The sequence below is a fragment of the Schistocerca americana genome, chromosome 3 (assembly GCF_021461395.2).
Source record: "Schistocerca americana isolate TAMUIC-IGC-003095 chromosome 3, iqSchAmer2.1, whole genome shotgun sequence".
Classification (NCBI taxonomy): domain Eukaryota; kingdom Metazoa; phylum Arthropoda; class Insecta; order Orthoptera; family Acrididae; genus Schistocerca; species Schistocerca americana.
This window is the reverse complement of record NC_060121.1, coordinates 88,787,543-88,814,472: the sequence shown is the minus strand read 5'-3', so window position 1 is coordinate 88,814,472 and position 26,930 is coordinate 88,787,543.

The following is a 26,930-nucleotide window of genomic DNA, read 5'->3' as shown; positions in this document are numbered from 1 at the left end:
AACGAGGTGTAGAACGATGAGGTTCTACGGAGGGATATAAAGCGTGTGCAACATGATGGTGACAAATGTAAGCGCTGAAACGTTTGTGAGCGTACACTAACAGACCTTTATGTAAGATGACGGAACTGCAAAAGTTTGAAAAATCAAGATCCTAATTGGACAGTACGAAGATAAAAACTGTTTCTAGTTAAGTAAAATGTGTGTGGTCCCATTTACTATAAAAAATATGTTTTAGCATAACGAGTAAACAGCGCTTGCAAATGTAAGCGCATCTGAACACCAAGAAAAAGTAATGTGTTTGTGATCGCTCTGGGGAGGTTTTGTAATTGTGATTTGGTTTCCATATGAGAGCCGAATTGTCTTATGAATTAAAATGTTCGTTCAGGCTAGATTTGAACCAGTGATCCAAGGACACCACCCTATAAAATGCGACGGTCTACCCCTCTACCAAGTGAGATACCGAATATTCGGGATATAGGTGGGTAAGTTTAATTTTGCTAAATGTCGCCATCGTTGTAACAGATGAAGAGCATATCTCCAAGGCTAGTTAATGCTGACTTTACGCTTCTACACATTTTTAATTAACTTAGTGAACCTTCAGAAACAACATTTCAGGAATTTTCATAAATATATTTGTACAGTATGGTACTATACACCATTTGTAATCTATTTTCCGAAACGTAAATTCCAAATCAAGTCTTCTCTCTGAATTAACATGACGGCCGCCGGTGCATCGAGCTAGCCAGTGACGTCAGGGGCCTCACGTGACTCGAATGGAGCGTTTTAGGGGGTTTTCAAAATATTTGGATTCCACTTCCGTTATTATAAAGTACTGAAATTCAAGAGGATAATAAGCATGTTGGGAGCATAAAAAGACAAGCATTTAGCGCAGTTTCCAGGAAAAGGTCAAATATCGTATTCCACTGACATTCACCGACTAACAACGATACTACTAGCAATCTTACAAACACAGACACTGAAGCGCGCGCCCCCCTTAGCAAATACTGGCAACCTGACATGTTTCGTATACCAGTCGACACGGATTGGCGACTTCCAACGTTTCTGGGATTTTATTTACAGTTGTTTTGACATCCAACAAATTAAGACGGTACGCGTTAAAAACAAGTGACAATTTCTTCGGACAGTCACAGCAAAGTCTACAACCGTCCACCCATCCATGCTGCCGCGTTACAATCCGCTAATTGTCATGTGAATACTACAGTACGCTGAAGGTGTCGCTCAGACGACTGGTTAAATTAATAACACATTGCGCAGATACTACATTGAATCTCAGCACCAATCTCAGCTGTGTGAACCAGTTATTTCGAGTTCTGTCTTAAGCGTAGGCCTACTTCAAGTTGAAAAGCTCTTCAAAACAGGCGCTTTTCGCTTTTGTCAGAGCATAAAACATGCTAATATTGTAATTTTAAGTATGTTTTCGTTCTTTCAGTTATTTCTGGACGGAATGACGGATTTGCTTCAGAACGACGTATTCCAGATGTTTGTCAATGTTGTGTTCCTTGTGCTACGTTCTGGGGACAACTGCTTCTCTTTTCACTTTAGTAGATTCATTTCTCCTCCACTCATTTTGGAGGTCGTTTTGTCCTGCAATCTGTTCTGTCATCTTTTCATTTGTGTTCCTCTGTTTTGGAGATAGTGCCAATGACAGTTCTAAAAAAATATTTGAACGTGTGTAATGACCAAGACGTATTGTCTATTCATAAAACTTACGGAAAAGCCACTGGAACGCTCCCAGAACGTGATCTTGTCCGCTGAATGATCTTTCAGTATTCAGTGTTCTTAAGACAAAAAAAAATAACTGTTACACTTCTTTGCTTATTGCATTTAATTCGCAGTTGGTGCACCTAAATATTGTAAGTAAATACGCCCTGGTTACTAAAGCAATTTAGAGAAGTGGCATTTAAACTCAACGATACATACTTTCAGTATTCCGACTCTCAGCAGAGTCTTTGAGACGCAGGCTATTATCACTTCTGAGGCCCCTCTAGGCACACATCGGCTGGTATAATTCCTGCTGCAAGTATAATTGAATCTTGGCAACAACATAGAATAAGTTTGGCAACTGTGGCCGACAAGTTACTTTCTGGCTATCGCACAACTATACTGGTAAATTCACTTGCTCTCACGTGTCTTACCACTGAATAATCTTTGTGATTTTTCACTTAAAGTTAGGTTATCCATTCCACGTGGAAATAGCATCTCATCTCATCTTTCACATCGCAATTTACCTGTCCTAGCCATCACTGGGACAATGAGAGACTAAAAATGCAGCTTTTCAGTAGCTCAGGAATGACGTCATCGCCTGTCAAGTGAAGGTCGTGTTGACTTGTAGTTCCAGTCTTGCTGAAGACCATGTTTCTAGCTGCTCTGTTACACAGAAACAAGGAGCCGAATCGAAAATCAGTAAGTATATCTTAAGAAAACTTCAAATATTTTCGCCCTATTTCCAGTATCTCACAGCTTAGGGGCACAACCGATAATACCTAATTCTGGTTCTGTCGACATCGCTTTGATTTTTGTGAATACATAGTTTTATTTACAAAATTCCACATTTCCATGCCACAGAGGGTGACAACAGTACACACACTGTTTCGAGGTCCAAAGTGAATAATATCTTACTAATTTATGTTGATATAGGTACGGTTGTGTTACTGATACTTTATATTTCATTAAAACAGACTTTCGTCAATGTTATTGTACCAAGTTTTATTTCATTTGTACTAGGACAATGCATATTTTAACAGCAATTCCCATTAATTTACTGTACACAAAAAACATCACTCACCAAAAATCTATTGCCATTATCTCAAACAGTCTGACAATGCTCAAGTAGTTTATCTACTCCATATATGTAAGAATCTACTAGCTCTACGTTAAAGATGTCAAACCGGGTCAGAAGTGCATTTTAGTCCGGAAAGGAATTTTCTTAGGGGTTGTTTGGTAAGAAGTGGGGAAGGTAAGCATCTGAGAGCATAAAACCAGAATATTAAGTTTGAGAGTTATGATTTCCCAAATAACCTGCTGGATAGTTTTGGTTTTGAAATTAGTGTCTCTTATCGTGTAGTAACAAGTGATGCAATGCTGTCTGATTTGTCTTATACTCCTACCAAAAGATGAGTCAGTTGTTGGCATACACACTGCAATGGACACGCCTCTAGGAGAGGAGCTCCTAGTGCACAGCACTGACGCCGAGCATGTTCACACTAAGCTTTGTTCGAGCATTTCGGCTCTCACATTAATTTCTTGTTAAGAAGTTAACGCAACGGAATTATAACTTGCGTAGAAGTAATAATGCAGTAGTAATCACAGTTTGATTTTTGTTGCTTTCAATTTGAGCATGGAGTAATCCTATTCCCGACTCGAACCTGTGGAAAAATCATGCCAATACGATCGTTCTTAAGAAATAAAACCTTTTCTGGAATGTTTTGCCCAACAGCACTCGCCCCACACACGACAAATATTCAGTGCTGCCTCTGCTGCCTTCATCCCCTTTATTAAAACCAAAGCGAGTAGTGTGCCGAAAATGTTAGTCCTTTTTCCACTTGCGAGTATTTTACAGCTGTAACAACGTTAATCCACTGTTTATCATTGTCCCTTTTTTAGGACATATTGCATTTATTTCCACATTAGATTTTAGGTAAAGGATTAATTTTCCTATTCTCCAGCTTCGCACTTGGCTGCGTTGTACGCCTGCTGGCGGGTTCGCCTGGGCGATGTCCTTTTAACATTCAGTATATTTAAAAATTTCTGAAGTTGCTGCAATATCAGTTCATCTTACACACTTCTTATGTACAAAAATTACTATTTACATTGAGATATGCTGCGTTTACATTGTATGGTATTTTCCCCACAGCTAGATGGTGTAGTGAAGTGTGTTTCCATTTTACCATTCAAGTAAGATAGAAACGTATCACATGGACTTACAGTTGGATTAAGTTCCATCAGAACCATAGTATGAAGTTAATTGAGATGAAGCTAATGACCGGTAATGATTCCACCCAATCCAGATGCAGTAATAGATGCGGAAAACGTTGCAGAAAATATTCTGAACAAAGACTGTCGTACCAGGTGTAACACGTATTTTGGAAGATATAACCAACAGGGGTGAAGCTATTTTATCTATTTACCTCAAGAAGCTTAGTAAATCAGTAGGACATGAACTGCGAAGTAGCGCATTAGGTCTACCCACAATGAGAGATGTGAACCGAAGCATGCTCTGAAGCTGATACGAAAAATGAAGGTTGAAAAAATTAAAGCGTCCAACGACTACATTTTTGACAAAGAGAATGAACTTCTGGTTGTGAAAACTGTGGCTACACAAACTGGTTTGTTATCGGTCAAATTACAGTTCTTCTTCTTGAACATACTCACAGGCAAATTAAAAGGAAACCTCTGTTTCAATGCTACATACCTTTGAAGAATACAGCGCACTCATGGGTGGCGTTTATCTGATGGACCAGCAGATATCACTTTATACGACGGTAAAATCAAAACATTGAGGGTCCATAATTCACTAAGGTGTCATTTGAATGGTAAACACATGGTAAACATACCAAATTTCTAACCCAAACGAGAAGCTGTCACTGAAAGAGAATAGTGATGTTGCACATTTAAAGGTAACAGGATAAACACCGAAATGCAAGGTGACCACAAGGACGAAAATTCACGAGAGAATAGGTGAGCACAGATGCAGAACTAGATACAGGGAATCGCTTTAGCTGCAAAGTAAAACAGCAAGGATGTGCATACGGCAATAATGCTCTGCATTTTGAAAGCTGATTTTGCCAATGTCTTAAGGATGGAACTGCCTACAGTTCTGTTCTAATCTAAAAATTTTCAGAACAGTTTTTCATTTCATTCAAATATTGAAAAGTAATGTTCTGGCAAATAATGGATTGAGTTTCAAGCCTGCAAAATTCAATACGTAACTTCAAGATATATACTAGAACTCCAAGTAAGAAAGACAGTTGACAAGCACCTGGTGTACGGCGAGGAACTCTCGAGCGTCATCTGTTGTGACCTTGACTTTCTGGAAGTTTGTTACTGGGAGGCTAGACAGTGAAGCGAATTATGTCGGATTCCATCAGACGTAACTTAAGCAGACGTCAGAAATAGGATTTCAAAATTATTCAAATGGCTCCGGGCACTATGGGATTTAACTTCTGAGGTCATCAGTTCCCTAGAACTGAGAACTACTTAAACCCAACTAACCTCAGTACATCACACACATCCACGCCCGAGGCAGGATTCGAACTTGCGACCGTAAAGGTCGCGCGGTTCTAGACTGTAGCGCCTAGAATCGTTCGGCCAGACGGTCGGACAGAAATAGGATTTCGGAAGTAAAACATCGAGGCGTCTCGGTCTCGTGGCTTTGTATCAGCACTGCTCTGCTCGACGTGTACCACTAGATCACGAGCACATACAGTTCTATAACGGCCAGTGAAGAACGATAGCACTTGCTCCGCACGCTTCCGCATAATGTAGCGTTGCCAGATGATGCACACGGCCGGATTTACAATCATGAGGTGCAGCCAGTTGTATTGGCCGCCTTCAGCAAGCGATGTGACAGTCTGCGAGGGCCGCCAGGTTTTATGTCAGACTTTACAATTTCACACTCAAAACCCATTCCACTTTTCACGAGAATGTGACATGTGACACCATGTAAGGATTTTAATAACTTGAATGGCAGTAAAATTATGAACGTGTCATTTCTACAACATTTCCAGTTTCTCTTCGTTGCCATGGCCACAAATTCTTTGTACATCCATAGTTTTAAGTGGAGAGCAGTGGGACGTCAGCTGGTATAAATTTATATTAAAAATGAAGAAATTCCTCCAGCTGTATTTAACAGTGGCGTAGCCTGAGGGGAGACTTTGAGACTTAGTCTCTCCTGTATTCGTGCTTAAAAAATGCAATAGTTATTCATAACAAAAATATAAACAACTTTCTACTAAGAGCATTAAATGTGCTAAGACATCAGCTTTGTAACCCCCGCCGCCGTACCCTGAGTATTGGTGCATCTGCCTGCTTGAGACTCGACTGCTCTCAGTCTCCGCCTCCCTACCCTTACCTGGCTGTGTGCGCCTGAGCGTTCTCGGCTCCCCTCCACTTTCCCTCTCCCAAGAAGGCCGGTGCGCTGCACTTGCTACCAGGTATGGAGACTAGTCTCTGCCGCTTCCATGCTGGCCTTTAACACGGAAGTGAAATCGCGCGGTTTGTGTTCATAGTCATTCTTGTGTGATTTTAGTGCATATTTTCGTTGTGTCGCCAACGTGAGTGACCCAGCAGCTGAGCACCTTATAGAATTTTTATTAAAAACTTTTTTCTACATTAACGTACGAAAAAATGACCTACTCCTATACTCAGTGTAGTTTTAAGTGAATCCAAACAAAAACGCACTTTTCAGACAACCTGGTACGAAAAGTATGCTTGGCTGACTGCGAATGCGGTTATTAACAGATTATATTGTTGTATATGTCTTCTGTTTGGTGGTGAAAAATAATGCAGTGAGGGCATTTGTACAATAAAGAACTTTGACAGGAAAGCACAAAAGCATCAGATATCAATACGTCACCTGCAGAACAAAAAATCATTTCAGTTAATAGGCAAAAGTAGAATGAGCACGCCCTTTCTGAAGCCTGTCGCCTGACAACAATAAAATACAACAAACAAGCTGCATCCAGCAGGAGAGTATTGGCCCGTCTTATTCAGGCAATTTAATTTCTTTGTAAACAAGAACTAGCCTTTCGCGGCCATCGAGAAGACCAATCCTCCAGCAACAATCTGGAATTGTTGGATTTACTAGCTCAAGGAGAGCAGTTAATCCGAGACCATCTGTCTTCTTCAGCCTTTAAAGCAACTTCTCCAGATATACAGAATGATTTAATAGAAATGATAACTCTAGCAGTTAATGAGAAAATAAAATCTGAAATTCATTTCGATTCAGGCTGATGAAACAGATGTGTCATGCAAGCGGCAAAAGAGTATAATATTCAGGTATTGTATTGCAGACAAAATTGAGGAAAGATTCGTTGGATTTTACAATGTTACTGGAAAGAAACTGCTGAAGGTTTGTCAAACATTATTCATACAGTACTGAAAGAATGGAATGTGGAAGGAAAAGTGGTTGGTTAAACATATGATGGCGCTTCAGTAATGGCGGGCAGAGAAAGAGGGCTGCAAGTATTGGTGAAGCAGTTCTGCCCCTATGCGCTGTTTATTCATTGTTGCGCACACCAGCTGAATTTGGTTCTGTTACATGCCTCCAAAATCAAACGACAAGTGCGCATGTTTGTAAGTGAGCTTACTGTATTCCATTAGTTTTTCAGCAAATCATCTAAACGAACTGTATTGCTAACTGAGAAAGGTTTTAAACTGCCACATGCAAGCAACACTCGCTGGAATTTTCGTTCCAGGCAGTTTCAACAACATCTAGTCATTTCTCAGGGCTATATAGTGGTTTTAATAAAATATTTGATGATACAGACTCTCAGTGGGACCCAGAATCTTTGAGCTGTGCTTTGGGAATGAAACGACGGATGGATGATATTACGTTTGTCTACTTGCTTTGCTTCTACCGAGGGTGCTTTGTTTATGTTGATCATCTCTTTAATGTTCTTCAGTCAAAATCTGTCAGTATAACTGCTTGCCACAACGAAATAAGAACTGTTTTGAGAAACGTACGACAGTTAAGATCGGAAACATTCGTTGATGAATGCATTAAATGTCGCTTGTGTTTGAATGCAACTTCTTATTCTGTGGCAGTCAAAAGACATCTCTCAGGGCACTAACTTACGAGATACTGGATTTGCAAATTGGTCAGATGGAAAGAAGGTTTCAAGACCTTCCCCAAATTCAGTTTGTTGAACTTTTGAACGAAAAATGTTTCCCGAACTATCAAATAGAATTCCCAAAGTTGAAACTGCTTCAATTATTAGAACAGTACCCGTTTTTTAAACAAGAACAACTTGACAATGAACTGTGTAGTATATACGCTGATGAGAAAAAACACTTATCTCCAAGAATCCTCTTAAAGTACATTGTCAACAACAATTTAGACTTCGTTTATGAAGAAACAACTAAGTTCCAGCATTTGGTTTTGACCCTCCCCGCAACTACAGCAAGCTGTGAACGAAGCTTGAGTATTCTTAAAACGAGTGAAGAATTAATGGAATTCAATGCCCAACATCCGGCTGTCGTGTTTGAGCACGTTAGCAATAGAAATGACACTACTTGGAGAGTTATCCAGTGATCAGATCTTTGTACACCGAGTTATAGACTTATTCGTGGGAAGAAAAGACAGGCGCATTGCACTTGTGCACAAGAAAAAAATATAAGTGCTTCTTCTCTTGCTGCTGGAGTTCTACAAATTTGTCACCGTTCCTTGAACTAGTTATTATTATTATTATTATTATTATTATTATTATTATTATTATTATTATTATTATTATTACTGGCGGTGGTAGTAGTACTAGTAGTAGTTTTATCTGATGAATTTTGTTTCATTTGTTTAAATTATTATTGTACTATTTTGTCTCCCTATAATAACTGCAGTCTCCCAACGTTTACAACCACGCTACGCCACTGGTATTTAAGGTGTCGATTTTATTTTGGCAACTAGTTTCAACTTAACACCGCCATCTTCAGGCCCTATAAAATATACCATACCTACAACAACCAATGTGACATCAGTAATCTACAAGTTATTTTGTAAGAAAATTATCATGAACATATTACATGGACGAATTCAATAGAATTACATTTTGGCCGTTTTCATTAAATACAATCATTCACGAAATTAACAATTTATGTGGTTCCACCAAGCACAAATTATAAGATCGCTTTTATTACAGATCAATGTCAAGCATTAAACGAAATGGGAGTATACATAAAATTAGGTGACAAGCAGTAACGCTTACGGATAATCAACAGTGCTGAAAAGAATATGCGTTGCTAATCAGACATATGAAGAGTAAGATTCATTATTAAACAACAGTAAAGGGAGGGAAAGGTAGAAATAGAGTTATGTTTGCATAACACTGCATTGTCATCATACTAAAGTGACAGTGAAACAATTTACTTAAACAACGTCAATCATAACGTCGCAAAACGAATAAGACCGGAAAACGAGTATGGAACCTAGTTAATAAAAGGTAGTCTTTGGTATAAAATACATACGAATCAATCCAAAATCTACTCATTCAAACAAAAAATTTAAGTTATCATGCCGCTGAAAAACCTTATTTCAACGTCTTTGTCTCATCGACGTCAGTAATCTTTGTCACAAGTAGTGTAATTCTAGTATTCTTGCATGATCAATAGAACGATTAATTTCGTAGCAATACTCCAAAAGTAGTAACTAGGTACTGACAGTCTTAAAAATTCGTCACACCTGTAAAGTATTTGCTGTTCCTCTAATAAACAATTACCAGAATGAAGATACAGTGAAGTATACAGCGTATAACACTCGTATTGTGAATGTGATCTAGTCAAAGGTTGATTACGGTTATTACACTCAGTAACATGTGTAACCACTACTTATGACAGCGGAAAGTCTAACAACCAATATCACCATTACACCATGGGCACTCATTCGTTTCGCTTATCCATGTACAGCAGTTCTTGTATAAAGTTACTAGTTAAAATATAAGCTATCCACTGATAACGAGGACAAGCATGAGAGTGGGAAGTAAAATTATTCTGGACACAAGGACTCTTAGTGATTAGGATGAAATTGACTTAACAGCGAACTACGATAATGTGTCCAGTATGGAGTCTGACAAGGGAAAGTCAATTCGCTATCTAATTGACCACATAGTGAACTCCACAGTAGGTATAATCGAGCACAAACACATGCACTACTATCTTATAATCAATATTAAGGGGCAAGCATCCATATATAGGGGTGACAATCCAAGTACATGAATTCACATAATGTAGAGGCCAATCCTCAATCACAATATGGAAAACCATGATAACCTGCACAAATGATCTCTTTTGAAGTCGCTATACCTGGTATAAATTTTTGAATTAGATGTGGTTTATTCGCCAACTGCATTTGTAAACCATTCTTAACATTGTTTGGGCCTTCATAGAGATTTCAAATAGTGAAAAAAAATTATAACCTCAAAATGTTCTGGAGGCACATTCGTTTTCCGGTGTACAGAATAATCTTTTAATGACCATTAACAACTTATTAGGGGAAATCGCACAAACTACATGACAATCCACTAGCAATCTAGAAGCCAATTGTCAACCACAACATGGAAAACCATGAGAATCTGTATTGACGACTGGCATCCGCTAATCTTTAACAGGCCGATGTGTCTCGCGATAACGTGTCATGTAATCAATGGAAAAATAACTGTCCTACTTACACAACTTTTGTAAATATTTATGACTATCTGCACTACCGAAAAAATACTGTTAACTTTAATGTGAGTGGTTATTTCCTGTGCATACGTAAGGCAGTACTGCTATATACTGTATGTCAAAGGAAACCGAAAGTAGTATTTAAGACTGTATCGATGTCTACTCATCACGCTATAAATCTCTAAACTTCCACCACCACCACCACCACCACCACCACCACCACCACCACCACCACCACCACCACCACACTTAAACCTACCACAAAAAAACTAGAAAACCCAAGTTGGAATCTAACACTTCCCTTTACCTTTATAGGTCAATAGCAACTAACGATATCAAACCAGCCGTAGTTACAATCACACCTTGCTATCAAACACTTCACTAAAGTCATCTACATCCATACTCTGCAAGCCACCTGACGGTGTGTGGCGGAGGGTACCTTGAGTACCTCTATCGGTTCTCCCTTCTATTCCAGTCTCTTATTGTTCGTGGAAAGAAGGATTGCCGGTATGCCTGTGTGGGCTCTAATCTGATTTTATCCTTACAGTCTCTTCGCGAGATATACATAGGAGGGAGCAATATACTGCTTGACTCCTCGGTGAAGGTATGTTCTCGAAACTTCAACAAAAGCCCGTACCGAGCTACTGAACGTCTCTCCTGCAGAGTCTTCCACTGGAGTTTATCTATCATCTCCGTAACGCTTTCGCGATTACTAAATGATCCTGTAACGATGCACGCTGCTCTCCGTTGGATCTTCTCTCTGTCTTCAAAAATTGGTTCAAATGGCTCTGAGCAGTATGGGACTCAACATCTGTGGTCATAAGTCCCCTAGAACTTAGAACTACTTAAACCTAACTGACCTAAGGACATCACACACATCCATGCCCGAGGCAGGATTCGAACCTGCGACCGTAGCAGTCGCGCGGTTCCTGACTGAGCGCCTAGAACCGCTAGACCACCGTGGCCGGCTCTCTCTGTCTTCTATCAGCCCTATCTGGTACGGATCGCACACTGCTGAGCAGTATTCAAGCAGTGGGCGAACAAGCGTACTGTAACCTACTTCGTTTTCGAATTGCATTTCCTTAGGATTCTTCCAATGAATCTCAGTCTGGCATCTGCTTTACCGACGAACAACTTTATATGATCATTTTAAATCACTCCTAATGCGTACTCCCAGATAATTTATGGAATTAACTGCTTCCAGTTGCTGACCTGTTGAATTGTAGGTAAATAAGGGATCTTTCCTTCTATATATTCGCAGCACATTACACTTGTCCACATTGAGATTCAATTTCCATTCCCTGCACCATGCGTCAATTCGCTGCACATCCTCCTGCATTTCAGTACAATTTTCCATTGTTACAACCTCTAGATATACCACAGCCATCATCCGCAAAAAGCCTCAGTGAACTTCCGATGTCATCCACAAGGTCATTATGTATATTGGGACTAGCAACGGTCCTACGACACTCCCCTGCGGCATACCTGAAATCACTCTTACTTCGGAAGACTTCTCTCCATTCAGAATGACATGCTGCGTTCTGTTATCTAGGAACTCTTCAATCCAATCACACAACTGGTCTGATAGTCCATATGCTCTTACTTTGTTCATAAGTCAACAGCAAAGCAAAATACCAAATCAATACAAACCAACAAAAAAAAACCACAACCAAATAAAACTCCCACCCAGCCCACAATCCAACTCCCCACCCCAAAAAAAATGAAAGGCGCATAAACAAAGAAAAACAAAAACACTTTAGAAATCAACAACCGTACCAAACAAATCGTCTACACAAAATAAAAAACCACCACATCCCTCTACAAACAACTAAGGACACCCCCCCTCTCCAAGCCACAGCCACAAACCCCCAGCCAACACCTAACCCACAACCTTTGGCCTATACATCCTACTAACCACCCTTAAAAAACCCTGGAACTACGATAGCCCTCATGGATGCTCTTCCACCAACAGCACTCACCCAGGTGAGACTGAAGGTTAGAAGAGCGCCTCTTCCCCTACCAATCACCGACTTAACTGCTGCCCAAAACCCCTCCATAATATTCGTACAGGCCTCTATCTCATCATTCTATAACTCAACACTGTGGTTCAGTACTATATGATTGTACCCGTAATGACGCAACCACCTATAAGAAGAAAACTGGTCAAACTATAGTGGTACCCTCTTCAATTAAATCCTCAATCAGTCCCACTAATTCCCTCTTTGTCCAGAACCCCCCCCCCCGCCCCCCCCCTCCCCTCCCCCCCCCCCCCCCACACACACACACAAAAGAATCAATCAACCAACCAAAGACTTACCCCTCTTATACATTCTCTTCCCATACTGCGACTCATCAATCTTCAAAACACCACCCAGACCATCCAACCTACCCCTGTACTCAATATATTCAGAACACACCTCACAACAATAATACCAATTAAGCACCGTTATCTCACTCATACCCACCTCAAGCGCACAGAAACTGTGAGCGAATTTATAACAAAAATGATACGTCGTCAACACTATTTCTCGCATGCCCAACCTAGACTTCTCGAACCAGGAACCTCGCCTAACGGAGCGCCATAAGTTATCCTTACGAAATCTCCACATATAGCCGTCCCTGGTCCGAGACGGCGGAAGTTTAGTAAGCCTCATTTCTTAACGACACACTGAACACTTCACTTCACGACTTCAGCCAAGAGGCCGAATAGCTGAAGAAATTTTATTAGAGACAACGCACTGTCCCTCATCATATCCATAACTAACAAACGCATGAACAAAGCAATTTACCAAAATTCACATACGACGAACAGAAAAAATCTACAATGACGTAGACATAACAAAACCAAAATAGTTAACGCACTAAAAATATTACGCTGAAAGCAGTCACCACCGATACCACACACGTGCAATGCTACCACGCAAAAGAACATCATACGCCACGTAACACGCGGAAATACGGAAGCGTCCGATCCCACCCGTCTGCTTCGCCCCATGACGTCACAAATATGGCGGAAACAAAAACAAACACACACAGTTTCCACAAGAAGCCTAATGACACTAACGGGACAAGCGCGGGAAATGGGGTGTTTTGGGTGGGGGCAAACTAAATATAAACAAATTTAGACGCCTTGCGTAGCTACAACGTGTAAGTGAAGACAGCCATGCATGAATACCCACCCACCTCCCCAGGGGTCGTAACCCCCGCAACCCACAGAAGATAAAGATGCTTCAATAGCTGATTAGTGTTTTTTGCCTTTTAAAAAAAAAATCTCACGGGATAGAACGAACAGATCAGAAAGATAAATATAATAAACTAAAACAGAAATTCGAGGAAACATAATTAAAATAAGTAATAAGTGTTTTTAAATTTAAAAAAAATCTCACGAGATAGAAGGAACAGATCAGAAAAGTAAATAAAATAAGAAAACAGAACTGGAGACAGTCACACTCAAACCAAACTCCGCGCCGTCATGACGTCACACACAACACCCTTACGTCACGGGTCAAAGCCGACACGTTGGATCGGACGCTTCTGTCGACCCCAAAATGTTTGCAATGAGCGTGCTATTATGCACGTTGTCTCAGAGGAAAGTTTTAAAGAGTTTATGCATCACATGTTTAAAAGAAATAATGTGGACACTGTCATTTCCAGTGAAGCTAAGAAGTTGCCTTATTTGATTAACTTAACAGCACCGCAAAATACAATATACAGGAAATATAAACGACTTCACTTACTGTGGTTGTTGACTGGAAAACTTGGATACAACTGACTGGGAAACTTGGATAGGACTGGAAAACTTGGAAAGATCTGGAAAAACTAATGGAATTATCAAAAAACTAATGGAATTATCAAAAAACTAATGGAATTATCAAAAAACTAATGGAATTATCAAAAAACTACTGGAATTATCAAAAAACTACTGGAATTATCAAAAAACTACTGGAATTATCAAAAAACTACTGGAATTATCAAAAAACTACTGGAATTATCAAAAAACTACTGGAATTATCAAAAAACTACTGGAATTATCAAAAATTACTGAAAATATCTAAAATTACTGGAAATATCTAAAATTACTGGAAATATCAAAAATTACTGAAATAACAGAAAATTTCAAAAACTACTGAAATAACAAGAAAACCTCAAACACCAGTGAAACAACAGGAAAACTACAGGAACAACAAATGGAAAAACAGGAAAAACTTGAAACACAGAAATAATCTCGAGCAATAAGTAGAACACTCCAACGGCAAGCGTAGCAGGCAGTGGAATAACCTACAGCCGTTCGTTTCGTCCGTCACAGCAGTCAGCAACATCACGTGACTCGCCAATAGCGCCTCTCGTGGTGCCTCACTAAGTCTAACATACACCAGCCTACTGATCGACCAACCGACAAATTGGACGTGTGTCGGTGCATTGACCGACCGACCGACGAACTTTCATTGTCAAGAAGTCGGGCGTGTCGGACCATCCGACAACCGACTCCCCCCCGCCACTCGACCCAAAAAACTGTGTTGTGTGTTACTTGATCGTGCGAACCGCCCATTTAAAATTCGTGTTTTGACACTGCTCGTGGGATTAAATACTGTTCTAATATACATGACAAGGCGCAAGACGGACGAAACTTTAAGGACAGAATCTTTAGAGAAATTCACCGACTGCCGATGTTTGTGCAACATGTCATGCGAGGAGTATAGCAATAGAGATGCAAGAAATGAAGCGCTTCTTTCATTTTTAACGTATCCATAATGGTTTCATGTGGAACGTAGAGAAAGTAAAAGATACACACTTTTTGTATAACTGTTTTTCGGTTTTATTTCCAATACGTATCGGAAATGAAACCTGAAATTCAAATTATAGACACTTGACGGTCGTTTATTCATAAAATACACTTGAGACATTTTAGAAGTGCTAAGAAAATCCTACCTATCGTCACGCCTTCTTCTATGAAGAGCAAAGTAAAGGACTTTTTTTACAGTACTAACAGCTGCTAAGTGCTTCCATCCTTATGAATCTGTTGCTGAACTTGTTACATAATGTGCGCCGCCGCCATTTGCAGTCTTTCTTCTTCTGATTTGAACTGAGTTTCTTGGGCTAACAGGAGATATCTTTTATATTACACACATAAATTATTCATTACGTTTTCACGAACATAATTTATTTTATTTGTTTTGCCTTTGCTTTATCACGGCATATTTCCTTAGGAAACTATGAATCACTTTGCAGGTTTCAAGAAACATTTTAGATAAAATTTGTGGGGATCCATTTCGCCGAATTTGAGGTCTTCACAACATATGCCAATGCCTAGAAATCGTGGTGTAGCTAACAGCCTCTCTAGCAGTTTACAGCTAACAGTTCCATGAAAAAGAGTAGCAGTTATCCAGAATTCTTAATTTTCTATCATAGATACAAAAAGATCTATAGGAGGGTGCTGATTGCAGCAAAAAGTCGTTTAATCACAAAATAATATATAATGTAGAGAATAAAAGAAAAGCAGTCTGGGATGTCATAAAAAAGGAAACGGGGAGAGACAAACAAACACAGAATAACATATTGCTAAGGGAGAGGGATAAGGTAATAAATGATCCACAACACTTATAAAACTATGTAAACGGGCATTTTTCAAGTATTCCAGAGAAGTTACAGCAAAAATTCCCCAAAACAAATATAATTCCTGTAAATAATGTTGCACTAAATACAATGATGTTACTTCCAACCACAGAGGAAGAAACCAATAAAAATGTTCAAAAACTAAAAAATAAAAAGTTAGTAGGTTTATATGAAGTACAAATGTGTGTACTGAAAAAATGCATAGGTATTATACAAGGCCCCTTAACAAATATAATAAAAGAATACTTCACAAATGGCTCTGGTTCAAATGGCTCTGAGCACTGTGGGACTTAGCATCTGAGGTTATCAGTCCCCTAGACCTTAGAACTACTTAAACCTAACTAACCTAAGGACATCACACACATCCATGCCCGAGGCAGGATTCGAACCTGTGACTGTAGCTGCCGCGCGGTTCCAGACTGAAGCGTCTAGAACCGCTCGGTCACACCAGCCAGCTAATCCTTCACATTAGACACATTTCCAGAGCAGTTAAAACAGGCTTAAGAAAGGTAACGCAGAAGACATAGAAAATTACCAGCCCATTTCCCTGCTGTCAGCATTCTCAAAAATAATAGAAGCAATTATGAAAGACGAAAGCAAGATTTTATCACTGAGAAAACAAGAGAACTCCTTGCAGAGAAAGCAAATCAAACTCTCAAGAAAGTTTACGATTGGTCAATAAGAAATAAAGTGCCATTAAACAGAAAGAAAATTAATGCCATGAATTCCAGTTTGAAGAGAGAAAAATGACAATGTAAAATTAAATGTGGATGGCACCACTATAGACTGTGTAACAAATGCAGAATTTCTAGGAATGAATATTGAGTCTCAGTTGAAGTGGTGTGAACACACAAAGGTACTTGCAAACAGAATGCCATCAGCATGTTATGCACTTAGAATCCTATGATCAGTGTGTAACGTGCAGTGTCTTTTAGCTACACATTGTTCTTATGTACACTCAATTCTTAGCTACTGAGCTGTGGCTGGCTCGTGTTATGCTTTGCATTAAACCTCGGTTGCTATTCTGTGATTAGTCTCCCGCAGTTATCGCGATTATGTTGTTATCCTCTCTCTTCGCGAGTCACAGCAGCAGGGTGCATCAATACTCGCACCCTTGTACTATCTTTGACCCCGCCCTTGTCGTTTCCGGCTGTGCCGTGTGCGGGAAGTTGCTCAGTTCGTGTGGAGCAGCGAGGAAGTCTCCGTGTCGCTTGTCCGACCGGGGCCGCTGGCGGCGTCCACGCGCGGTCGGGGTGTGAGGGGCCGTTCCCATTGCTACGAGTCCGTGGCTCACCGACCCCGGACACAAAAGTTGAGTCTTTACTTAGTCTAACAGCCAGCCCCAACCTTTCACATTGTGTCGTTTGAATTTCGTTGTGGGCTGTTGAGACATTCCCACAAGCAACAATGTGTGTTTTCAAGTTGGCGAAATTCTAGCAGCCCTCCTGTGGAGTGTAACTTAAATGGATTATTTTTGAATTGAAGTGCCCCAGCAGAATCTTCTGCCTTGTGTCCGTTAACGTTCCAGTTACCTGCCCCGGCCTTGACGTATATTCAGGCAGTATATTTTTCTCGTCGTGTTGTGGCTGTCCAGCACGGTGTGTAGTTTCACAGCTGAATGCGTAATTCGTTGTGAGCGCCGATACCTCCTGCATTGTTCCACTGAACTCCCTACTGTGTGCCGGTCGGGTGGAGCGGAAGTTAACCCGTCGCTCGGCCCGTTGACCGTCTGTCAGTTGGGTTGCCGTCGGACTGAGAACTGTTGGGCTGACTGCTTGTCTCACCTTCGCGAGCGTTAGTGTTTGAATTCCAGGCTGACCCTTGGAAACTTCTGAGCGCCGTTTGATGTGCTGCCTTTTCTTATCCATGTTGTTTGTTTCTGTATGGCTTCTAGCTGATTTTAAATTAAAATTGGTTTGCCCTTAAGGCGTGAGATTGTTTGGGCCTTCAGCCTAATTTAGAGAAATGTTTTAAATGAAGCCTTCTGCCTTTTAAAATTAAAGTTCTTGTTTTTGAGTCTTAAGTGATTGGCCTTCAGCTGGTTTTAAATTAAAGTTGTTTTGCCCTTGAAGCGTGAGATTGAAAGGCGCATTTTGCCAGGAATTCTAAAATTGATGTTTTGCTTACTCTGTTTTTAATGTTTTCTTATTCCTGTAATGTTTGTCAAATGAATAAAGTAGTATGTTCGAGAGTAACTGACAGCCACTCATTTTGGCCCCTTTCCACAAATTAAACTACCTGTCCTGTCCTGCGTGTGCAGCAGGGGATCTCACTGTTTGGTCTTGGATTATTCCAGGCACACCTTTTCCTTTACATTCGCTCCTGAGGAGAAGTTTGGCCTTTGTGAATGCGCTGAACCTATTGTACATCGAGTTGTCGGCGCTTTGGCTGTTGAGGCCGTAGCTAAAGAGTTTGATCTGGCCCATCTATTGCCCCATCAGGCTTTTGCACAGTTCTCCTCAGCTCTTGAGTGGTAACTTGGGTGTTACTAACGTCCTTGACTATCATATCCGTCTGCGCGACAATATGCCGGTCAGGCAGTCCCCACGTCGCCCTTCACCCCCTAAGGTGAAGATACTCGAGTCTAAAACATCTCAGATGCTCCAACAAGGAGTGATTAGGCCTTCTACAACTGCTTATGCTTTCCCTTGTACCTAAAGATCAGGGGAGCGATTTCAGACCTGTAGTTGACTACCGCCGTTTAAACGCTAAGGTTGTCCTTGAATCGATACCCGTACCCCTATCTGATCTGCATAATTCTTTTACTTGGTTTGCGACGCTAAGTGGTTTACGTCCTTGATTTGAATCAGGCCCGTTATCAGATTCCCTTGGCTGAAGAATGTAAACGTTGTTACTGCATTTTGAACTGATTGGAACTTGTTTGAGTTTAACTGAGCTCCTTTTGGGCTAGCGACTGGTGCGGCTGTGCTTACTCCTTTGATGGATAATATCCTTAGCGACTTGAAGTAAGTCTGTGTGTATAATTATTTGGACGACTTAGTTATCTGTAGTCGTTCGTTTCAAGACTATTTGGGACAAATCCAGAAAGTTTTTTTGAGATTACAGGGAGCCGGGCTGACCGTTAAGCCTAGTAAGTCGACGCTAGCCAAGCAGCAGGTACCTTTCTTGGGTCATATAGTGTCAGGTCAGAGTATTTGCATTGACCAAGAGCGAACTGAAGCCTTGCGGGATTTGCCTTCACCGACTGATAAGCGAAGAATTTCTAAATACATACGTTTGGCGAACTACTTTAGGCGCTTCGTTCCCAATTTCGCTCAGTTGGCGGCACCCTTAAATCAGTTGCGGCGGAAGGGCGCGCGTTTTGAATGGGGACCCGCCCAGGAGACTGCCTTTGAGCACACTAACGCAGCAATACCAATCCTCCGGTTCTTGGAGTACCCGATTTTAATAAAAGGTAGAGATTTTGAACCCAGATTTTAAATTAAAAAACATGTCTTCGGGCAGGTGTGGATTCAGACCATAATTTACTTGTTATGAATTACAGATTAAAACTGAAGAGATTTGTTGTTCAAACTGAAGCTTTTAATGCTGGTATTTCATCTGTTCTCCTCCAGGAGTTTGAGAAGCAGAGACAGCCACTAGCCAACGAGTCTCTTCGGTTAACTGATGCCGAACTTAAGTACTCTTGTCTGCGAGTGCGAGGCTTTGGCCGTTTCATTTGTATTAGAGATGTACCGCTTCTACCTTGAACATCGGGTTTTCCAGTTAGAAACGGACAATCAGGCTTTGAGCTGGGTGTTGGCTAGGCCGCGTAAAACTGGCCATATTGCCAGGTGGGCGGTATGTATTTCGGCTTTTCAGTTTGAAGTCAAACATGTGAGAGGCTCTGAAAATATCTTTGCGGATGCCCTCAGGCGGATGTTCGCCGAAACTGCTCCTAGTAAGGGAAACCAGCAGGTAGAGGGAGACTGTCTTAACTGCAGTGTGTTGGGTGAAATTCCCCTCTTGTTTGAGGATGTTGCTCGGCATCAGGAACAGCACCCTGTTTGGGCCCCGATTAAACAGCATGTGTTGGCAGGAGAGCTGCCGGATGAGTATATTGTTAAGAGTGGTATTCTCTGTAAGAGGGTGGGCGATGCTAAGCAGTGCAAGGTCTGTTTGCCTGTAGCTTTGGTGCGCCCGGTTTTTCGTTATTTAGGACCTGTACCTCGTACTAAGAAGGGTCATCGGTATGTGCTAGTTATTATCGATGCGTTCTCCAGATTTACTTTGCTCCTCCCGAGCCATAACGTTACTGCTGCCAACACTATTCCTCATTTAACTAATGTCTCCAGTGTTTTTGGCCCACCTAAGCAGCTTGTTAGCGATAATGCTGCTGCTTTCCTTTCGGCTCCTTTCAAGGTCTGCTGTTTTCAGAACGGTGTCAAGCATATCACAACCACCTCATATTATCCGCAGGGGTCCTTTGCAAAGAGAGTTAACCGAAATCTTAAGTCCGCGTTGATTAATTATCATCAGAAAACGCCTAGTAAATGAGACTCCAGTCTTCCTTGACTTAGTTTTGCCTTTAATACCGCCATTCATGTTGCTTTGCGAGCTACGCCCGCCTCCTTGATCCTTTTCTATCCCATTAATTCCCCTCTTTCCCCTCTTTCAAACTTATGGGGAATTCAAGATCTTATTCCAGCGGATATTAATCCTCAAGTTATCAAGGAAAACTGTAACTGGGCCAAACGCAATATCCTCAGAGCTCATAATAAACAAGCTGAGTGTTATAATCGTAATCGAGAAACCTTTAAGGGGAGGGCAGGGGATCAAGTCTATGTCCGAAATTTCCCGAGGAGCCAGGTGTGTGGCGAGAACCTTTTTTTGTTTTCGTTTTCTGGGGCCTTGCACCATCGTGCATATTTTAGGGACGGTAAATCTGTTGGTCGAGGATAACTGTGCAGGTAAGCGGTATCTGGTTCACCTTAGCCAAGTTAAGTTCAGGTATCTGAGGGTTTGAGTCACCCCCTCTCTGTGTTGAGTTTAAGGGGGGACGTTCAGCTGTGGCTGGCTCGTGTTGTGCTCTGCATTAAATCTTGGTTGCTGTTCTGTGATTAGTCTCCCACAATTATCGCGATTATGCTGTTATCCTCTCTCTCCATGAGTCGCAGCTGCAGGATGTATCGATATTCGTACCCTTGTACTATCTTTGGCCTCGCTCTCATCGTGTCTGGCTGTGCTCGATTGGCGTGGAGCAGTGAGGAACTCTCCACGGTGCAGGTCTGGCCGGGGCCGCTGGCGGCATATAAGCATGGTCGGGGTGTGAGGGGCTGTTCCCATAGCTACGAGGTCCGTGGCACACCGATCCCGGACACGAAAGTTGAGTCTTTACTTAATCTACCAGCCAGCTCCAACTGTTGGCATCGTGTCGTTTGAATCTCGTTGTGGGCTGTTGGAACAGGAACATTCCCATGAGCAACAATGTGTGTTTTCAGGTTGGCGAAATTCTAGCTGCGCTCCTGTGGAGTTTAACTTAACTTAATTACTTTTGAATTGAAGCGCACCAGCGGAATCTTTTGCCTTGTGGCCGTTAATGTTCTGGTTACCTGCCCTGGCGTTGACGTAAATTCAGGCAGTGCATTTTTCTCGTCGTGTTGTGGATGTTCTGCACGGCGTGTAGTTTCACAGCTGATTGTGTAATTCGTTGTGGGCGCCAACACCTTCTGCGTTGTTCCATTTAACTCCCTGATGTTTGCTGGTCGGGTGGAGCGGAAGTTATCCTGTCGCTTTATCTGTTGACTGTCTGTCAGTTGGGTTGCCGTCGGATTGAGAATTGTTGGGCCGACTGCCTGTCTCACCTAAGCGAGCAATTGTGTTTGAATTCCAGGCCGACGCTTGGAAACTTCTGAGCACCGTTTGATGTGCTGCCTCTTCTTATTTGTCCTTGTTGTTTGTTTCTGTATGGCTTCTAGCCGAATTTAAAGTAAAGTTGTTTTCCCCTTAACGCGTGAGATTGTTTGGGCCTTCAGCCTAATTTAGAGAAATGTTTTAAGATAAGGCCATCTACCTTCTAAAATTCAAATTCTTGTTTTTGAGTCTTGAGTGATTGGCCTTCAGCTGGTTTTAAATTAAAGTTGTTTTGCCCTCGAGGAGTGAGATTGAAAGGCGCATTTAGCCGAGAATTAAGTTCTAAAATTAATGTTTGGCTTGCTCTGTTTTTAATGTTTTCTTATTCTTGTAATGTTTGTCAAATGAATAAAGTAGTATGTTCGAGTGTAACTGACAGCCACTCATTTTGGCCCCTTTTCACAAATTAAACTATCTGTCCTGTCCTGTGGGTATAGTATTGGATCTCAGCTATGTCTGTAAATGTATGTGTATACGAATTAGCTTATTTTAATTTGGTCTTAACTAGTAAATACTTTGACATGACCTATATCCTTGTAAAAACAGATCTGCATATGAATAAAGCTACTTACTACTACTACTACTACTACTACTACTACTACAACTTCAGGACTGTATCTTTTTCGTCAAATATCGTTTGACAATGTTCAGTAGTTCTGAAAATCTTCGGGTCCCAGCTCCGTGAGTAACACAGTCTAGGTGCATTTCTTCCATTGCATTATCCATTTCTTTGCCTGCAGCTTTATCGCAGCTATTTCTGGCCTTTTCGGTTCGAAAACACCCAAGCCAAATCCCAATTTTTTTTCTGTGTAACACTAAGCGGTATCTCGTAGACATAATGTCACAACCAGCGAAAGGTGCAGGGCGGCGCTGTAGTCGCAGACTGTAGTCGATCGGGACGTGCGTTGTGTGGGCTGCTACGAAATTTGTCGGTCGGTCGATGAATTGTGTGTGTGTGTGTATTTAAAGTCCTTGAGGAATTCAAAACATTTGATTCTAGAGACAGGCGTGTGAAGAACTGTGGCTCAGGTTTAGAAGAAAAGCTGACCATGCGTTTGATGGATATGTACCCAGTGGAGCCGTTGGTGATGGGACAGAGTAGTCCTGCATGACCGAGTAATCGAGCACAAAATGCGAAGTGTGCATAACCAGACAGCCTGTCCGTGCTAGTTATGGTGGCCGAGCGTAGAGGCCATGACCGTACCCCAGGTAACGTTTGACTATAAAAACGTTAAAAATGTCTTTATCCCACCGCTACTACATCCAGCACAGGCTTCTCATTCGTGGTGTGTTTATAATCACGCAGAGTGAGGAAGCAAGAGCAGTAATAAGTAAAACTGTAATCAATGCGTAAATGCAGAAACAACTATTGGGCCTAAAAAGCGAAAGAATAAATAAATATTTGTTATAAACGAAAACAGAAAGTCTACAGGATTCGTCTCGCGCCTAAACTGTCTATGTTATTGTGTTTCTAGTCGGGAGCAACTGATTTAAAGAAACACAGTTGTAAGATATCCCACACTGGCACACGTCCTTCAGGAATATACGTATTAATAATGAAAAAAAAGGTTCGTTGCAATGAGCTCTAAAGAGATGATACCTTAAGAGCTGTTTCTGGTGACGGTTTCAACGAAATGGCCAACAATTAATTCATCTAGGTGCATATTAACGAGAACTCAGCGTTTCAGATGTTATGTCAAACCCCTCTATAAGTAGACATGTCACAGAAGAGGTTGCTGCAGCCCGGAACCAGATAATTATGTAAGTTATTAATAAAACATTGTCCACGACAGTTGCTATGTCGAATAATTAGTAAAAAAGGTGCATTATTTGACACTTAAAGCACATTACAGAAACACAGATTGGTGTCTTTATCGTTTTACTTACAATCATATTCCCCGACGTTAAGCCAACGGGAGTAAATATTATCAAAGACGGACAGGAGAGGATGACTGATACGAAAATTTCGCCGGAGACGTTGCATAATTTTGTTTCTGTCTCCGACCAGGTTTCCAGTACAATAACAGCTTTGGAAAATCGTGAAAGCGTTCCCTGTGGTGTTCCTTGCATAACGGTACTTAGCCACATTTGCGACGTTAAATGACATGAGCAAAAGTGGCTTCTGGCCATGTTTGGAGCCAAAGTTAAGCACTCGTTTGAACAGCTTGTGCACTAAGCGAGAATCCGTACAAGCACTGTATAACGAAGCTGCTGGTTTCGTGAAGGATAAGAATTCAGCTTACAGATTAGAGGGGTGTGAGAGTGAACTTGCAGGAAGAATTTTAGGTTTTCCGGAAACCGTTTAAAGAGGACAGACATGAATTAAAATCCACTTAGTTCTTCTTCGGTTTTACAAACTTGAGAAAATCTGTAGCGTCAAAGACAATGATTGTGAGATCAGTTGAATTACCGCAGTTCCAAGTGTTTCATCACGACAAGGTGAACGAATAGATTCGTAATTAATTAGTGCCGCTGATGCATTTTGGCAGATATGTATTTTCGACGGAGTTACAATGGATTAAAAACAGAGTCCTGCTTTGTCACTTCAATACATAAAATTGCTGCTTTCGTTAGGCTGCGTTTCCGTTACCTCAATATGTTTAACACAAACGGAAAACACGAATTTCTTACCACTGTGTGGTGAATGTGTGCAAGCTGTTCAGTTACAACCTGCAACCATTAACGTAGTTTTTCTATAGTGTAGTGTACAGTGCCTCATAGCGAAACGGAAGTGCAAATTAAAATACAGCTGCCCACAGAGGTCCAGTGCGGACTGTAGTTCTCGTATGGCAGCTAAATTTGGTAAATGTTCTAAAGAGATAATGCGGAATCTACACTCCTAAACCATTAAAATCGCTACACCACGAAGATGACGTGCTACAGACGTGAAATTTAACCGACAGGAAGACGATGCTGTGATATGCAAATGATTAGCTTTTCAGAGCATTCACACAAGGTTGGCGCCGGTGGCGACACCTACAACGTGCTGACATGAGGAAACTTTCCAACCGATTTCTCATACATAAACAGCAGTTGACCGGCGTTGCCCGGTGAAACATTCTTGTGATCCGTCGCGTAAGGAGGAGAAATGCGTACCATCACGTTTCCGACTTTGATAAAGGTCGGACTGTAGCCTATCGCGATTGCGGTTTATCGTATCGCTACATTGCTGCTCGCGTTGGTCGAGATCCAATGATTGTTAGCAGAATATGGAATCGGTGGGTTCAGGAGGATAATACGGAACGCCGTGCCGGATCCCAACGGCCTCGTATCACTACCAGTCGAGATGACAGGCATCTTATCCGCACGGCTGTAGCGGATCGTGCAGCCACGTCTCGATCCCTGAGCCAAGAGATGGGGACGTTTGCAAGACAACAACCATCTGCACGAACAGTTCGACGACGTTTGCAGCAGCATGGACTATCAGCTCGGAGACCATGGCTGCGGTTAACCTTGACGCTGCATCACAGACAGGAGCGCCTGCGATGGTGTACTCAACGACGAACCTGGGTGCACGAATGGCAAAACATCATTTTTTCGGATGAATCCACTTTCTGTTTACAGCATCATGATGGTCGCATCCGTGTTTGGCGACATCGCGGTGAACGCACATTGGAAGCGTGTATTCGTCATCGCCATACTGGCGTTTCACCCATCGTGATGGTATGGGGTGCCATTGGTTACACGTCTCGGTCACCTCTTGTTCACATTGACAGCACTTTGAACAGTGGACGTTACATTTCAGATGTGTTACAACCCGTGGCTCTACCCTTCATTCAATCCCTGCGAAACACTACATTTCAGCAGGATAATGCACGACTGCATGTTGCAGGTCCTGTACGGGCCTTTCTGAATACAGAAAATGTGCGACTACTGCCCTGACCAGTACATTTTCTAGATCTCTCACCAATTGAAAACGTCTGGTCAATGGTGGCCGAGCAACTGGCTCGTCACAATACGCCAGTCTCTTGATGAACTGTGGTATCGTGTTGATGCTGCATGGGCAGCTGTACCTGTACACGCCATCCAAGGTCTGTTTGACTCAATGCCCAGGCGTATGAAGGCCGTTATTACGGTCAGAGGTGGTTGTTCTGGGTACTGATTTCTCAAGATCTATGCACCCAAATTGCGTAAAAATGTAATCACATGTCAGTTCTAGTATAATATATTTGTCCAATGAATACCTGTCTATCATCTGCATTTTTTCTTGGTGTAGCAATTATAATGGCCAGTAGTGTATTTACGCAGGCAAAAAATTGTTTCAGTTCTGGCTACCACGTGCAAATCTGGCGTTGTAAATCCAAGAAAAGGTTATGGAAATGTTTCTGTAGGTAACAGATTAGGATGAGACATGGGCGGAAAAGTAAGAAAGGCATAGCTTTGATATTATTGTTAACCGCCGCCCACACAATTTGATCAGTATGAGCATCCGTAGAAAGACGTGATCAACAGTTCCTTACAGCAATTCCAGTGGAATCTCAGTAGCGTGTTCCCGTGTACCGGCCTTCAGATCAGGTTGAGGCCGAACGTGTCTCTGATAAGTGCGTTCCCTTAGATATCTCAAAAGCCAAAAGTCACATGGATTCGGATAAGGTGACTTGCAGGCCATAGATAACACCTCGAAACAACACTCTCGTGGAAGGTTGCATAAGCAGATTTTTCACTGGACAAGCGACTTCAGGTGTTGCCTCATCTTAGCCGGCCGCGGTGGTCTAGCGGTTCTAGGCGCGCAGTCCGGAACCGCGCGACTGCTACGGTCGCAGGTTCGAATCCTGCCTCGGGCATGGATGTGTGTGATGTCCTTAGGTTAGTTAGGTTTAAGTAGTTCTAAGTTATAGGGGACTGATGACCACAGATGTTAAGGCCCATAGTGCTCAGAGCCATTTGAACCATTTTTTTTGCCTCATCTTGCATGAAAACTCTGGTTTACAGACAGTTGCGCTTTTCCGAAGTAGAAATCACCTGCTGTACAAGGAAGTCTCGATAGTGTGCAGGCGCCACGGTACATCTGACAGGCTGTCTGACCTTGTCCTCTTCAAAGAAGAACGGACCAACAATAAAGGTGGTTGTGA